The sequence below is a fragment of the Gossypium hirsutum genome, chromosome A06 (genome assembly GCF_007990345.1).
Source record: "Gossypium hirsutum isolate 1008001.06 chromosome A06, Gossypium_hirsutum_v2.1, whole genome shotgun sequence".
Lineage (NCBI taxonomy): Eukaryota > Viridiplantae > Streptophyta > Magnoliopsida > Malvales > Malvaceae > Gossypium > Gossypium hirsutum.
In genome coordinates, this window is record NC_053429.1 from 23867824 (window position 1) to 23886765 (window position 18942).

Sequence of the window (18942 nt, forward strand, 5' to 3'; positions counted from 1 at the left end):
CTCTTATCATAATTAGTCTCAACCAAAATACGAGCATACCTCCTTAGCTTAAAAAATTTGGTCTCATACTCGGCCACTGATTTATCCCCCTAATTCAGCCCCATAAACTCGCTTTTACGGGTGTCAACATAACTCACTAATACATACTTATTCTGCAAGGCACTCTAGAAATAAGCCCAAGTCACTTGTTCAGGCTGGGTGCCCTACTCAACCGTCAGCCACCACTGATAAGCTTCGTAGCGAAGTAAGGACATTACACCCTTCAGTAGCTACTCGGGGGTGCAATCTAGATCATTCATTATTCTCTCTGTAGCCTCCAATAAATGCTCAACTACAGTAGGGGCAACCCTAACAACACCTCTAAATAATTTTTCCCCATTAGACCGAGTCGTTCAGTTACCTACCCTCGGCTTTTAGATCTAGTATGGGTCTCAACGACCATATTTAAAACCCTCAACATTTCTTGGGATAGTGTGTCATCCCTAGCAGTCTGAGCCCTAGACTCAGTCTCAACATAGGACTTCCAATAGTATTGCTTGTATCTAAGTTGGGCAAACTACACATTGAAGATGGCTCAGCCTAAGCCCCCTAACGGTGACCATCGCGCCCACAGGTACCACATCATCGTGATCTACGAGTATTCATTATCTTATCTACAATTTCAAAGTTTTATGTATTAGTTTAGGTTTCAAAAATCCTAAATCTAAAGTTTTATCGGAAGTACTTATTAGTGTTTAAAGAGTATTTTAATCTTTTACAGTCTTTAGAGGCAATCGTTTGTACTAAAGTACCATAAGTAAAAGTATCTAAAGTATAGCTAAAATTTGAGTTTCTAAATAGGATCGACGCTGGAGTCTCGGTTTCACTTTTCAGAAATAAAAAAGTCAAATTTAATGAAGATTCCTAATTAAAGTAGTTAAAAAAAACATTTTGGACCCAAAGATGCACAGCCCTTGTTTTATAACCTGACTCTGATACCACCAAATATAACACCGTTATGGTCGGATTATGAAGGCTACATCATTACATAAAACATTGTCGATTAATTTACGTGTAAACTTAGTTTTAATTCAAGAGTAATAAGTTTATTTAAAAAAAACATTAGTGTTCAGAAGATCATGTGAGAGCACTTTGTCGAAACCTTATTTTATCGATTTTATTAAAACAATCCCTTTTGTATAATCAATTGAGTTGTAAAACATCATATCTAATTTCAAAATCTTGTAGCAGAAAAATACTTTATAAATTCTTGGCTTTTAAAATCATAAAATCCCATTAGATATGTTGTCTTATAAAAATACGATTTATAAATATTACGTTAGATAAATAAATACCAAAACCAAAAATTAATGTCCCAAAACAATTAAAAATTTGAAAGTTCGTAAAGTCCAAAATTTAATCCAAAAATACTAAAAAACAAAATGTCTGAATCGAGCTTCGGATTCACCGCCAGTCCTAAGTCTAAGGATCACTGAAACAAACAAAACAAATGAGTGAGCTAGAAGCCTAGTGCGTGACTCGGCCCACAGTCAGAATTTTACTTATAGAGATCACATATACAATAATCAGATCAGAATTTTTCATATATTCAGAACATATAGAATAATAGAAAAAACCCTAGCCCCATCCATTACACACCATCTCCACCCAACCAATTACACCAATTAAGACTATAGGAGTCCATCTATCCAATCACATTGGTATGTGGCGGTATGCCACTCATAAATGTGTCATCCAGCTACCAGATATAAGTTTCTGATTTAACCACTAGAATTGCAATAAAACTGCCAGAATACACTTCCTACATAATATCAAAACCCACCCAAAATGCACATGCAACAACAAATAACATATGTACATAGCTCATTATTTGTATGAAATGCATACCGAAACATATAATTTGTAGAACATAACATATCACATAGCTTATACTAAACGAAGCCTACTCATCATGCTCTTTAATGAGACTCATGTGTATCATACTGAATTTTACATTTTTATTAGCCAACAGAAGGCCCACAGATCCAATTTTTAAGTTCTATTATTGGCCTATAATCGAACATTCAAATTTTCCAAAAAGGGCCCACATAGCCCAATAAACCAGCCCGCGTGGTCCACATGGCCAACCTGTTCAGGCCGTGTGATCATACACGGCCGTGTGCTCTACACGGCCATGTAGTGCACATGTTTGCCACATGGTCGTGTGACATTGGGCAGTTTCGAAGACAATCCCTTTTTCAGGTTGTTTTGAGATTCGGTCAAGTTTTTTTGGTTAGTTCATAGACCTGATGATAATTCTGATAACTCACACAAATAGCTCACTCTAAATCCTATATACAACATTAAAATAGATCTATAAATGAACAACAACGACACTGAATTCTTGAATTCCATTGTTAAAAATTTAACACAACAATACTTAAACTTGATATTGAACCCACTTACTATGAAATTAACAGCCACCAAAGTTGTTCTTAACTTGCCAAGAAATTGTTAGGCACCGTACAATTATCTCCTAATAGTACAAGAATAAACAAATCTGATGTTAATCATAAAAGGATTTACCGAAAACCTTCTCTTATCTTAACAAAATTTCTCCAGTACAAAAAAAAATTCAAAACACCTTGCCGAACTTGTCACAAAACCACAACGAGGAAGGAATGAGAATAGATGAAATAACATAATTTTTACGGGAAAAAAAGCTTAAGTGTAACCAAGGGAAATTTTTGGAGAAGGAAAGGAAGGGAAAGAAAAAACGACAGAAAAGAAAAAGAAACAAAAAAGATTGATAGGAAAAAGAGAGAAAAAGAAGGAAACATAGGAGAATTTTAGGGGATATTTACAAACTGAAACTCCATTAAATCCACTCCCTAAAAACTTGTCCAGAATTTGAATTACACTCAAATTCCATCACATGGGCGACACAAGCATGGGAATGAAAATAATATTTTCTATTTTGCAATTATAGGGATTCAAACTCAAGAGCAAAAGGAAAGGAGAATCCTTACCACTGAATTAACAGGCTCATTCTTGTCAATAACCCAACAAATTAAAAAAAAAGTTCGTAGACTCAAGTCTAACATAATACCAAATTAATAGAAAAATTCCAAGAACTCAGGACCTAAATCAGACATTCAAGGCATTTAACCAACAAACCAAATTAAATTATTTGACGTACTTAAACAATCTAACTTAAGAAAATTTGGGTGTTACAGTGTACGTCAATCATGTGGTTTTCAGAATGGAGTTGATGTTACTTCTATTGAGAGTAGTGGTGGTCTTTCTCTTGGGGTGGAAAAATAACATTATTGTTCTGCTACGACCTTTTCCAAGTAGGCATATTGATGTTTTAATTAATGATGATTCAAAAAGAAATTGTTGGCAGTGTACATGGTTTTATGGAGCACTTGAGGAACATAGAAGGGAAAAATTTTAGAATCTGTTAAGGCAACTGGATGATTCTCCGGAGGTTCCATGGCTTGTAATTGGAGACTTTAATGAAATTGATGTTCTTTTAAGAAGAAAGGGGGTTGTTGCGTAGTGAGCGCCAGATGAATGCTTTTAAAAGTGTGTTAGAGGATTGTTCATTAGAAGATTTTGGTTACAATGGTTTTTGGTATACATGGGAAAGGGGGAGATTGACGAGCAATAATATTAGGGAGTAGCTTGATAAGGGTGTTGTGAATGGACTATAAGTTAACTCATTTACCACAAACATTTTCTGATTATTGCCCTGATTTTGGTTAAGACCATTTTTGTCCTTAATGAGCCCCCACGAATATGACACTTTAAATTTGAAGTTGCATGGTCAATAAGGAATCATGTGAATCCGAGGTCACAAGGTTTTGGGAAAGTTCAGTGGGTCTTGTCCTGGATAGGCTTCGTATTGTCAGTGAGGGGTTGAATATATGGTTTAGGAAAGTAAAATGTAAGAACAAGATGACTAAGGTTGATCTTCAAAAATAGCTTGAGTCGTTAAGTTACTTGTTTCCAACAGATGAAGTTTTGGGGGAAATGTTGAGGTAAAACTTGCATTGAATTTAACATATGATAAGGAGGAGTTACATTGAGAACAACGGGTGAGGGAAAATTGGTTGAAATTTGGGGGACAAAAATACTACATTTTTTCATCGTTTTGCTTCACAGAGAATACAGTTGAACCGCATTCGTAAGTTGGAGGATAGTTGTTGGATGGTAGTAGAAGAAGACCGTGAATTGGGATGGGTAGCTCGTGAGTATTTTGAATCACTTTTCACCATACAAGGTGTGTCAAATGCTAATAGGATTTTAGAAGGGTTTAGTAGAAGCATAACGACAGACATGAATGAGCGCCTAAGCCGAGATTTTACCAATGAGGAAGTATCTGTTGCTTTAAAATCAGTGTGTCCATTTAAGGCATCAAGGGAAGATGGTTTAGGTGTGGTGCTTTATCAGTGATTTTTGTATGTAGTGGGAGGTGATGTGGCGAGATTTTGCATAGCTATTCTGAAAGGTGAAGTTCATTTATCTTCTATTAATCATACTTACATTATTTTATACCAAAGGTTAAGAATCCCTGAAACATGTTCCATTTTAAACCCATTATTCTTTGCAATGTTATCTACAAAATTACTTCAAAAGTGTTGGTGAATAGGTTTTAAGAAGTGCTTCATTTATGCATTGATAAGGTACAAAGTGCTTTGTTGATGAGCTATCTTATTTCTGATAACACCATGGCTGCTTATGAGATTCTGTGCTCTCTTAGGAATAGAAAGCTAGGCCAGAAGGGTGGTTTGCGCTTAAGCTGGATATGAGCAAGGCTTATGATAGTGTTGAGTGGCACTTTATTGAGGTGATGTTGTTGAGAATGGGTTTTTCCACTGGTTGGGTTAATGGTATTATGAAATTTTTTTCATTTTTCTCTTACTTGGTTATGGTTAATTGGGTGATTGGTGAGAAGTTTATGTCGACTCATGGCCTTAGACAAAGGGACCTTTTGAGTCCTTATTTATTCCTTATTTATAGAGAAGGCCTTTCTGTTCTATTACGTATGGAGGCGTTGAATGGTCAGATTCAAAGGGCAAGGGTTGTGCAGGTTGCACCTCAGATTACTCACCTATTATTTACTGATGATAGCCTCATCTTTGAGGAAGCTACAACCATGGGAGCTGACATGTTAAAGCGGATCTTGCAATAATATGCAAGACGTTTGGGACAACTTATAAAATTTGCAAAGTCTAGTGTCTTTTTTAGTATAAATGTAAAAGAGGGGAATCCGTTAGATGTTGGTTATATTTTGGGAGTTGTGCATATGGGGAATTTGGAAAAGTATTTATGTTTGTCTCCTATAGTGGGAAGGAATAAGAAAAGGGCTTTTATGAATATTAGGGATAGAGTATGAAGCAGAATTATTTCTTGGAGTGCGCAAACTCTTTCAGTGGGAGGGAGGGAAGTCTTTATAAAGTCTGTTTGTAACACCCTTTAACTTGTATCTATCCCCGGAACAGGGTTACAGAGATTATCAAAACTTTCAAAACATTTACAGATAAATCATGTCAAACACGGTTTATTTTTTGAGATTATTCAAAACGTCCCTTAAATGGACCCTCGAGGCCCAATATAGGCATTAGAATCAAATCAGAACTTAATCGAAAACTCTAAGAATTTTTCGTGAAATTACAAAAATTTTCTAAGTTACAGGGCTTAGGCCATGTTCGACCTTGTGTAAATCTCTTACTTGTGCACACAGCCATGCCACACGCCCGTGTGCTAGGCCGTGTGCTTAATTAAATTCTGTACAAAATTAGGTGTAGGTTTCACACGGCCAAGACACACGCCCATGTTCTAGGCCGTGTAGCACACAAGGATGAGACATACGCCCGTGTCTCTGCCCCTATGCTCAATTTTAAGCATTATGTTTTCTTGAATTTAAGGTGCAGGGGACACATAGCCTAACCACACACCCATGTACCAAGCCATCTATCACACACGGTCTAGACACGCGCCCGTGTGGACAAAAAAAGCCATTTCTGGCTTCATTTCTCACCCAAAATCACACAAAAGGCTTGCACTTAAAACTCACATCCAATTCCAACCATTTCAAGCATTTAAATTAAGCAAACTCTATCATTCAACAAGGCATATCATTACATGCATATGTGTTTGTAAACTTACCTTGATTTAACTTAGGCATTAACATCATTTGATCACATATACTTAACATAACACATGTGTATATATCATAATAACCTACTTAATCATACAAAAATAAACCATTACTAGCCATTCCAATGGCTAGGTTATAAGACATCATTTTCAAGCCATTATTGGCCAAGTTGTTCTATACATGCCATTATACCAAAATGACACTATTATAAATACCCAAAATATCTAGTAGATAGTGTGACGATACTCCAATGATCTCCAACCTTAACGAGCTTTCGAGCACCATAAAACAGGGGAAAATAAAGTGGAGTAAGCATTACATGCTGTAACACTCGGGTTTGTGCAAGTGTACACAGTTGTTATTAAGTAATAAGTAAGTATCAAGTTATTGTCTTCACAGGGATTGTATTTGTGCTAAGTCACTTAATTTGTAAAAGTGTATTAAAAATTTGATAAATAAAAACAATATAATTGAGAAGTGATGAAAAATTAAGTATATGAAACTAAATGCAATGATCCCTAATGCAATTTATCCTAAGTATACAAACTATATGAATGAGATAAATTTTAGCAGAATTAACACAATAAGCAACAATTATAACATAAATAAGCTAGGACAATTACTTTAATTAAACTCAAATTATTGTTCACATGCTTATCAATATTCGGAAAAACATTCCATGACAACTCGATCTTTCATGAGTTTGGAAACCACATTAGGTCCTTTCAAAATCCGTTTCTTAGTAAATACGCATTTTACTGATCCTTATTTACTAAGGGTTTCTTAGTATTCGTGTGAGGTAACAGGGACATGTTAGGTTTGAAACAACTTAATCACACAAATCTAAAAACTATGCAGATAATAGAGCCTGGTTAGAGTTGTTATGAAACCTACAATTTAATCGGGTTAGGATCTAAATTGAGCATGCACATTTCAATTATGCGTCCATTAGCCATCGTCTGGTTAGGATCGCTCAGCTAATTTAGGTGCATTTCAATCATGTATGAACGAAATACAGACTTGATTTTAATTGAAAACATGAACGATTGAGGCACAAACATTATAAGCATGAATCAAATAATTATTATTAAATCAAAGCAATCATCCTAGCTTAAATAAAATTAAGCTATCATTGTTGTAAACAAGAACAAAAAACACATAACAAACATTTTTGAATTAAATTAAAGTAAGAAAGATTAAACCCAATTTAGAGTGGTTGTCACCCAAGACTCTGATTGATGAGGGCTCCTTCGTTCCTTCACTTTGCTCCTTTGCTGATGGCTCTCCGAGATGGCCGAACAAGGGTTTTTTAAGAGGCTAATTTGCTCAAAATATTTATGCAAAGATGATGATAGGCGTAAGGGGAAAGAGAGATAAGAGAATTGAGAGAGGAGAGAATGATGAATGAGTGCGAGATGAATGAGGGATGAGGGATGATTGAAAAAGTGAGAAAGGGGCTCTTATTTATAGGTGAGGCATGGGAGCTAGTTTGCTAAAAATAGGAGTGTCCATCTTTCAAAACTCCTTCCAAGGGTGGCAGGCCATTGATAAACCGTAATTTATACATATTTTTACCCCATGTTTAACACATTTTATGGATGATTTTCCATTAGAATTGGAGAATTCGATGCTCCTAATGCTTTAATTTCATGTTTTACACTTAGGAGAGCATAGGAGAGTGAAAGGAATGAGAAACGGGCCAAAAACGGAGAAAATGGGCCAAAGTATGAAATCAACATGGCCTGGACCTCCTCACACGGGCAGACCATACAGCCGTGTCAATTTGGCAGGCTCGAGCACGGCCTTAAGTAATCGCACACGGGCGTGTCACATGGGCGTGTTACACGGGCGTGTCCCTACCGAGCCCAAGTTGAGTCCAATTCGGAAAAGGCTAATTTTGAGGGCTTTTAGGCTTTCTAAAGCCTATAAATACACCCTAGAGAAGGAAGAAAAGGAGGACAGAGTAAGGGGTAAGGAATTACTTCAAGAAAGCCGATTGATTCATATCAGAAGTCAGATTCATCATCAAGACTGAAGATCTCTCCTCAATTCCCCTTCAGGAGTTTTGGGTTTTTTTATGTTTTGTATTATTTATTATTCTGAGATGTTTTCTTATTTAGTTATAAACTAAATCCCCTAAATACCTAAGGGGAATGAAACCTAAGACGAATCTTGTAATTATTTTCTGAATTGTATGATAAATATTTGACTTGTTCTTAATTATGTGTTCTTAATTCTTGTTTAGATATCCCAGGATACCGATTCAAGATAAGCTCTTATTCAGAGGAGGAATAGACCCTGCCTAAGAGTACATTTGTCATAATTAAGCGGAGTTGACTGCGCGCCTAGACATAGAGTGACAAGATTTTGCCAGATTAGGGTGAAACCTAATAAGGGGATCCATAGATCGAGTTAATACAACCCTAGAGTGTTAATTAGAGAAAAGTCTCGGTTATTCAATCTAGGGATTAGACGTTATTAGTCTTGAATAGGGATAATAACATAACTTAAGGATCTCTACGGAACAAGTTAAATGAATAAATCGTTCGATTCGGAGCCAGAATAATAAGTACAGTCTAGGTGGATTTTTCCTTAGGTATTGTCTTTATTCAATCGATTTTTCCAAAAGCGATTCCCAAATTCCATTCTGCATGCATTCTTAGTTTAGATAATTAGTTAGTTAAAACAAAAACCTCTTTATTCTTAGGCTAGATAATAAAAAGACAGTTATTACTAGTACTTTTAGTTCCTTTGGGTTCGACAATCCGGTCTTGCTAAAACTATACTACTGTTCGATAGGTACACTTGCCTACATCGCGATAATAGTTAGTTCAAGAACAAGTAAATATAAATATTTAAAACTTATCACGAAACCTCGCAATCAAGTTTTTGGCGCCGTTGCCGGGGAATTGAAATATTAGGAACACTCAATTTTTATTACTTTAGCCATTTATTTTTCGTGCACTTTAATTTATTATTATTTATTAATTTACTTTTTCCTTCTCTTGGCAGGTTTTTATAGTTTATGACTAGAAGAAATCCGTCAGGACCATTACTTTTTGACGAAGAAATTGATCGTACAGTTCGTAGAAATCAAAGAGAAATAAGGCGAAACTTAAGATACACAGAGAACGAGCAAGAGGATGATACTCAACCCCCAACTGAAGAGATGGCTGAAAACGAAGGCAATCAGCTACCTCCTACAATTACGGTTAATCAAAATCCTGCTCTGCACACTATGTATGATTATGCTAAGCCTTCTTTAACAGGAACTGAATCGAGCATAGTTAGACCTGCTGTAGCTGCAAATACTTTTGAATTAAAACCTAACACTATTCAAATGATACAGCAATTTGTTCAGCTTGATGGTTTGTAGGATGAGGATCCCAACGCTCATTTAGCAAACTTCTTAGAACTATGTGATACATTTAAAATTAATGGTGTTTCTGATGATGCCATTCGTCTTTGGTTATTCCCATTTTCATTGAGGAACAAAGCTAAACAGTGGTTGAACTTGTTACCACGAGGGTCAATTACTACATGGGAACAAATGACCGAAAAAATTTTACTAAAATATTTTTCGCCGGCTAAAACGGCTAAATTACGTAATGATATCTCTTCTTTTGTGCAGATGGGTTTAGAAACACTCTACGATGCATGGGAGAGATACAAGGACCATTTGAGAAGGTGCCCTCACCATGGATTACCGCTTTGGCTACAGGTTCGAACGTTCCATAATGGCCTAAATCCTTCGACTCGACAAACGGTTGACACAGCTGCTGGCGGAACCATCAATAATAAAACACCTAAATATGCCTATTAGTTTATAGAGGAGATGTCACTGAATAACTATCAGTGGCAAGTCATGAGGACAAAGCCAACCAAAATAGCCGATGTTTATAACGTCGATTCGGTCACCATGCTCTCTAATCAGGTCGAACTCTTAAATAAAAAGATTGATGGTTTTCATAGTTCTTCGTAGGTTCACCCAGTAATGTAGTGTGAAGCAAGTGGAGGTGGAACAAACCATTCGGAATACCAACTTTATGGCCACAACATGGATAACGAGTAATTAAACAACATGGGAAATAATCCTCGACCTCAAAACAATCCATATAGTAACACTTACAACGCAGGTTGGAGAAACCACCCTAATTTCTCGTGGAGCGGTCAAGGAAATCAAAGACCACAACCACCTCTAGGCTACCAACAACCACCCTACCGACAGGAAAAGAAGCTGAACCTTGAAGAGATGCTCTCAAATTTTATTTCGGTGTCCGAAACTAGTTTCCAGAACACCGAGATAGCACTTAAAAATCAACAAGCGTCGGTCCAAGGGCTCGAAACTCAGATAGGTCAGCTTTCCAAACTAATTTCCGAACGACCACAAGGTAGCTGCCGAGTAAAACTGAACCCAACCCAAGGGAACAGCTAAAAGCAATTAATATTCAAGATGAAAAAGGAGTTGTTGAGCCTGAACCAGAACTGAGGCAAGAAACTGTGGTAAGCAAAGGTCAAGGTGAGGTAGACAACAATAAAAACAAAACGGTGAATATCGAATATAAACCTCGTGTGCCATACCCCAATGCGATAAGGAAAGATCGCTCAGATGAACAATTTGGTAAAGTCCTTAAACTCTTAAAAAAATTACATATTAACTTACTGTTTATTGAAGCCCTATCGCAGATGCCAAACGCAATGAAATTCTTAAAAGAGCTTTTAGAAAATAAGCAAAAGTTGGACGAGGCATCGCATGTGGAGCTAAACGCAGTGTGCTCAGCTATTCTGAAAAATAAGCTACTGAACAAACTAAAAAATCCAGGGAGTTTTACGATTCCTTGCTTAATTGGTAGTTTAGATGTTAATAATGCATTAGCTGATTTAGGGGCTAGTATCAACGTCATGCCTTATAAAATGTTTAAGCAACTAGGTCTCGGGAAACCCAAATAGACTAGGATGAGCATTCAACTATCAGATAAAACTATAAGATTTCCTAGGGGTATTATTGAAGATGTGCTAGTAAAAATCGATAAATTTATATTTCCCGTTGACTTCATTATTTTAGACATAGAGGAGGATAGCAACATTCCTTTAATTCTGGGAAGGCCCTTTCTAGCAATTGCGAAAACAATTATTGATGTTGGCACAGGTGAGCTCACGCTTCGCGTAGGAGATGAAACACTCACCCTTCAAGCTCGCAATTCTGACAACACAACGGAAATTGAAGGTGATCGTCTAAATCATTCTATTAAAACTGACCACATGATACAACCCACTTTGTAGGAGATAAGTCTGAAGGAAGTACATAAGCCACTCTCAAATAATAGTAAAGGATCTACTCATGAAGAATGAAGGCTGCAAATAGAGGAGCTAGATGAATGGCCAACACATAAACCGAGAACACATGATAAACTGAAACTATGCCAAGACGAGCTTGATACCTCTGCAAATCAACTTAAAGTTGGAGATAAAGTCTTATTAGATGCCGCAGATCCCCACATCGTCCCTACCACACTGAATGAAGAAATCCCTCTTACGGTACTTAGAATTTTTCCATTCGGTACGGTGGAGGTGAGTCATCCTAAGTTCGGCACTTTTAAGGTAAACAACACCCGTTTAAAACCTTATGTTAAGATTGATAGCAGGAATGAGGAGTATAAACTCCTTGAACCACCTTGATCATTCAACAGAGAGGTAAGTCAAGATTAGACTATAAATAAGCGCTTCTCGGGAGGCAACCCGAGCACTAACTATATTAACTTCTTTAAAAATTTATTCTTCAACATCTAACTTACTAACGGAGATCTCGAACATAGGTTTTCCACAGAGACACAGCCAAGCACACAGGCGTGCTTATGGTCGTGTGAAAATAGGGTAAATATTTCCCCAAACATGGGCCGCGATAAAACGCCACGGCCGTGCGATATGGCCGTGGCCAAATCTGCTAAATGAACACGGGCGTGTGCAGAGCTACACGACCGTGGGAGAAGCGAATCACATCGCACACAGTTGTGTAACATGATCATATAACCACACGGCCTATACACTCGGGTGTGCCAGAAGGCCATGTGGCGACACCTTAATTTGCGACGAACACGGCCAAGCCACGACCCGTACGAGCGTGTGCACCGGCTGTGCCATTTGAGAAATTAGAATGATTCTTTTATTTTATTTTTCTTTCATTAAGTTTTAAGATTCATTTGTTTTCCTTTTAAACACGGCTTATCTTCGTGACTACTATCAAGATTATTCCCCTCAATCTCTTTTTATCATTCAGAATCATGCTTGACATCCAGATTAATTTCCAATACTCGATCTCGCCAATCCAAGAATATCATTCATTCTTAATACAAGAAGTTTCACTTCTCCCCTTATCTTATTTTTATACTTTAATATATATCTTTGTACACTGAGGGCAATGTACGTCTTAAGTGTGAGGGAGATATTTATCTTATTATCAAAAAAGTCCCTGAATGATTGCCTTGTTCTCTTGAAAAGCTTTCATATCATATTTAGGATAAATTTTAATTGATTTATGATTTTGATTGATATATCTTGAATTAAAACATAGGCAATTATACATTGATTGTTTAAACTTTAAGACATTAGAGAATCAAACATGATGAGTTGATTTTTAAGAATTTAAAATCTTAGGCTATTTCCCTAAAGTTTAGGTATTACTTTGAGTTGGAATTCACAAGATGTTAAACATCAAAAAGCCATAATTTTTGTGAGATTTTTGAGACTTTTGAGCATCTATTAATTCATTTCATGCTCACTTTTATTATTGCTTTGAGTGCGTCAGTATTAAACTGTTATTCTAGAACTTGCTTGATTATGCATGTCGAGACTACACCATTTGATTTGATATGTCAAAATTATTAAGGCACTTAGGATTAACCCACTCATGCCATGAAAAGCCCACCTCCATGATTAACCCCTAGTAAACCCCCTTGAGCCTAACAAGCCATTTCTTGTATAACCCTTAAATTTAACCTTTAACCCATTATTGTTGAAATCCCCTAAATTAATTTAAGCCCCATTTTTGTCGAGATTTGAACTGAAATAGTTGCTTAGCTATGTTTTATTCTACTCTGTAATTTAATTTTGTTCTTAAAAAAAACATGTATACATATTAGTAGTGATCTTCTGTTTGTAAGCTTCAAAAGTTAAATGTCTGAGAAGAAGCTCTATTGTACGCAAGTGATGATTAACTCTTTTTCTAGTTAGGTAATTTTTCAATTCAATCTCAATTCTAACCCTTTCTTTCAGCTTGTGACCACACCCCCTAACGAAACCTCATTACAACCCTCTAAAGACATTTTTGATTGATGTATCATCTTAAATTATAGTGGTGGAGATTTGATTTTCATGCAAGCCTATGGTAATGACTTTTCATTATTGACTATTGAGTGCTTCATTTATTGTCCTTAAACACCTCGAGTGATTTGAGTGAATCTGTAGTGAGGATGTGAAACTCTGTGATATTCTGAATCAAAGGTAATTACTTAAATGAGGAGAGAGACCTATGTTTGCATGATTAAATACTCAACTTGGAATGTTTGAAAATTTTATGTTCTTTTAGTTGAATTCTCAATGTATGATTACCTATGGATTATTATGAGATATTATTGATAGAAATTATAAGTTGAGAAGAATTTATTTTGATTATGAGTGAGAATTTTGCTTGAGGACAAGCAAATGCTTAAGTGTGGGGGTATTTGATAAACCGTAATTTATATATATATTACCCCATGTTTAACACATTTTATGGATGATTTTCCATTAGAATTGGTGAATTCGATGCTCCTAATGCTTTAATTTCATGTTTTACACTTAGGAGAGCATAGGAGAGTGAAAGGAACGAGAAACGTGCCAAAAACAGAGAAAATGGGCCAAAGTACGAAATCAACACGGCCTGGACCTCCTCACACGAGCAGACCACACAGCCGTGTTAATTTGGCAGGCTCGAGCACGGCCTGAAGTAATTGTACACGGGCGTGTCCTTACCGAGCCCAAGTTGAGTCCAATTCGGAAAAGGCTAATTTTGAGGGCTTTTAGGCATTCCAAAGCCTATAAATACACCCTAGAGAAGGAAGAAAAGGAGGACAGAGTAGGGGGTAAGGAATTACTCCAAGAAAGTAGATTGATTCATCTCAAAAGTCGGATTCATCATCAAGACTGAAGATCTCTTCTCAATTCCCCTTCAGGAGTTTTGGGTTTTCTTTATGTTTTGTATTCTTTATTATTCTGAGATGTTTTCTTATTTAGTTATGAACTAAATCCCCTAAATTCCTAAGGGGAATGAAACCTAAGGTGAATCTTGTTATTATTTTCTGAATTGTATGATAAATATTTGACTTGTTCTTAATTATGTGTTCTTAATTCTTGTTTTGATATCCCAGGATACCGATTCAAGATAAGCTCTTATTCAGAGGAGGAATAGACCCTGCCTAAGAGTACATTTGTCATAATTAAGCGAAGTTGATTGCGTGCCTAGGCATAGGGTGACAAGATTTTGACGGATTAGGGTGAAACCAAATAAGGGGATCCATAGATCTAGTTAATGCAACCCTAGAGTGTTAATTAAAGAAAAGTCTCGGTTATTCAATCTAGGGATTAGACGTTATTAGTCTTGAATAGGGATAATAACATAACTTAGGGATCTCTACGGAACAAGTTAAATGAATAAATCATCCGATTCGGAGCCAGAATAACAAGTACAGTCTAGGTGGATTTTTCCTTAGGTATTGTATTCATTCAATCGATTTTTTCAAAAGCAAATCCCCAATTCCATTCTCTGTGCATTCTTAGTTTAGATAATTAGTTAGTTAAAACAAAAACCTCTTTATTCTTAGGCTAGATAATAAAAAGACAGTCATTACTAGTACTTTTAGTTCTTTTGGGTTCGATAATTCGGTTTTGCTAAAACTATACTACTGTTGGATAGGTACACTTGCCTACATCGCGATAATAGTTAGTTCGAGAACGAGTAATTATAAATATTTAAAACCTATCACGAAACCTCACGATCAGCCATGAATTGAGGGAATGTGGCTGATTTTGCTTGATTCTTGGTCAGTTTGAGTGCCACAACAACTCAAGACTATGACTCGGTCACCAGTAAATCTTCGGGCAAATCTCTGATTTCTTCAACTCTTCAAAGACCTTGTGTAATTAAACCAAAAGATGGTTTATAAACCTCCATATTCAGCCAAATTTTGGGTTGACTTGGCCCTCCATTTGGACGGTTTTGTAATCAAATTAAAGCTTTCAAACCTGCCCAAAAATAAATCAATAAGTTAGAGGACCAAAGAATTAAATTTTTCCAACTTAATTAAATTAATTAAAACCTAAATTATTAATGAAATATTTTAAAATGAATTATTAAATATAATTTTATATTTTATTATTTAATTTAATCATGAATGACCCACTTTATGCCATAAAAATATAATATGCTCAATTTAATATAAAATAAGTCATTTTATGCATGAAAACTATATAATAAACCATAAAATTACATTTTAATAATTTCTATGTCCTGTTTTCATATTTTTACATATTTCATTAATTTATTAAACAATTACTTGGTTTTAACAACAAATTTAAGTAAAAAGGTGATAATTTATATAGGAAAAATCCTATATATTTTTCAGTTTACATACCCCCAAACTTAAATCATTGCTCGTCTTGAGTAATGTTCATGCACAACACAAGGTCTCGCTAAACAAAATTACTAAAAGTGTAAGCAGCATCAACCATTGCCCCATAATCATGTATTAATAAATTCATGCTCGTCGATCTTCTTCATTAACAAGGATTTCATATGCAACCATTTTGGAAATTTTATACTAAGTTTCAAGGTATGCCAACATGAATCATAGTATGTATATACGTCACAGCCATAAATAATATTCTTTCATTCAACATAATTTCTCATCAATCAAGCAAAACAATCATAAGGCTTATTTATAATCTTCATATGTTGAACTTAGGACTTCCTCTCCACTAATGTAGGTGACATAATCATCAAATCAATAGGTCTTTTATAAGGTTGTAATGGGGCCCGGTCAAAGGTAAGGATTTTAAGAGATGGGATATTTCGGTTTCAAGATCTTAACCTTTAACTTTGTCTTGGTTTTCTCATAACACAACCTTTTTCTTTACGTGAACCTTTGGAACACCCCTAAACTTATTTTGAACTTAAGCTCATACATTTTTTTTCCTTTTTGAAGACTGAGCAAACTTTTCTTCGCACTCTTTTTTTTAAGCATGAGCACATACATCTTTATGAAAATTTCCTCAAATGTTGATTACCAAGACAACTTAAGTTAAGATAGGTGCAGAAAATTAGGATAACTTACAAAGATGGTAGTATGGCTTGTAATGTAGGTTCATTGCAATAAACAGGCTTTTAAGCTCAAAATTACAGTTTCAAGGGTCTAATATCATAAGGTGGGCTTGAAAAGGCTCAAACAATCCAAAGAAAAATGATACCTATATCATTTTAGATTTTTATATCTCCTAGGATTTCGCCTCAAGAAAGTTACTAAGTCAATTCTAATGATATAAACCTCCATGTATGTCTAATTCATGCATGTCTAATCTCAAAAGAAACTAAGTTTTCATGGCAAGTATTACCGAAGACTAAGATCATACAATCATTTCGTTCTTCATGATAACATACAGTCATTTAGATGAAATCATCATTCATGCTTGCATACAAGTTATCTTATTAACAAAGAATTTCTCTAAACATTTATTTATTAAAACATACTCATGAAAGAAAAAATTGAAACATACTTGAAAATTTGAGCAGCAATTATTTTCATTACCCCCTTTAAAAAGAAGCAACGTCCTCATTACAAGAACAAAGTAATGAATAAAAACTGAACACCAAGTAGGATTAAAAAGAAAGAGAGGTGAGTCATTAAGATTGCTTAAATACCAAGTCTTTCTTCATAATCCAATCCTAGACATGTTCATTCCCAAAACCACATCACTTAGTCTTTTTTTTCTAAAGAAAGCATTTATTCATGCTTGTTATGTTTTATTTTACAGAAATTAAATCCTAGTTACTAAAGAAAAAAATTCCTAAAGACCTAAAATAAATAAATAAAAAGACAAGAATCCCCCCTTTTATTCTTTTAACTTATTCCCCTTGTCTTCTTTAGTTCCTTCTCCGCTTGTATAATCAGTATCGTCCATCCATGCCTCAAAGATAGCATCTGGGAACTCAGGAACAAAAGTGTTAGAGATATTCTTAAAAGTATTTCGAATCAAATCATCTCTAGTTTTTGCATATTTCCAGTAAGTTTGTTGTTGATTGTGCATGAACTTGCACATATCCATTAACATTGACAACTCTGATTTCCTTGCAGTACTTGCAGAAGTCGGCAAGGGAGTTGTATATTCAGGTTCAACACTTAGCTTGACTAGTTCTTCTTCTGGTGCATCCATTGGTTCAGGGTCTTCAACTGGTTCCTTATCAGATTCTTCTTCTTCAGTGTTTGAAACTGATTCAATTTTAGTTTCATTCATTGACTCCTCAGTACCTGGCTCAGTTGGTTCTTCTTGCTCACCTTGATTCAGCTTATGCTCCTTCTCTATTAACCTTTTTAGATCATGACTTGTATTGCACCATTAGACATATTGCCCCTACAAATTCACTTGTGTTTTAACACGAGCCCTTAAGCAAAGTGAAGTGATTAATGATGGGAAATAAACACTTCCTGTCTTCTTTTTAGCACAATCATAAATCTCCTTGAGAATAATTTTCCCAGCATTAATGAACTTTTCTATCAAGATTACATATAACAAGAGCATTTGTTCCATCGAGATGGTGGAACTGTGTGAGATAGGCATAAAACTGTAGAGAACAAAATAAAATCATACCTTTGCTACTGGTTTTGGGTATTCCCTTTGGCAAGAATGGCTCCCATACTTTCTTATAATCCATTAGGATCCCGGATTTGTTACAACATCAATCACTTGTTGAAGAAAATCCTAATTGATGTTGTTCATCAAAAGGGTAGCACTCATCTTCTTCAATATCAGGTAAGTTAAGCAAATCATTGATGGAACTACAGTTAAGAGGTACCTTTTTTTTCCGAACGATGACCTCAGTGGCATCTTGTATGGTCAAACTTGCATAGAACTCTCGAACTAGTTCATCATCGGGAAGTGAACGAGCATCACAAAATCGTTCCCACTTGAGAGCATTGATTGTCTATCTAATTGGCACAAGGACAGCCATCAAATCATTACTCTTCAAGTTAAACCCTTTTTCTGGCATCATAGGTTGATGCTTGAAAATTGAATCAAATCTCTCTTTCACTTCTTCCTCGATCACAATCGGGTTTTTAGGAGTAGTCTTTTGCGAGACATGGTATTTTCCCAAAAATTCGGCAAAGTTCTGCTTATAGGGGAAGAAGAGAAATTGACAAGTGGGTAGGACTTACTCGGCAAACCTTGCGACGGCGAAGAGGTTACGGCGGCGAAGGAAACGTGCGACATCGATGGAGGTGTGCAGCGGTGATAACGGCTACGTAGGAAGCGACGTTGATACCCTGACGACTTCTTTGCGGCTGTAATAGGATATTTTGGCAAAGGGGAAAAGAGCTAGGGTTTCTTTCGGGATTTGCGGTTGACGGTACAAGAGAAAAGTTTAGGGATTTTTTTGGGGTTTAAGCAAATTGCTTTGAGGGATATGAAAAATAGTAGAATGAAGAGGGGTTTATATAGGGAAAATTTAGGGTAACATGTAGCAAAAACTTAGCTACATTAGGGTTACT

The 18942-nt window shown here is 35.8% G+C and overlaps 1 non-coding gene across 1 annotated transcript; it reads right to left on the reverse strand.

The window, feature by feature from the left end:
* Nucleotides 1-9744: 9744 nt before the first annotated feature.
* On the reverse strand, nucleotides 9745-9850 carry LOC121231469 (small nucleolar RNA R71). Its single transcript, XR_005929528.1, has one exon. It is a non-coding gene; the product is annotated as a small nucleolar RNA R71 (small nucleolar RNA).
* Between the last annotated feature and the right edge of the window lie 9092 nt (nucleotides 9851-18942).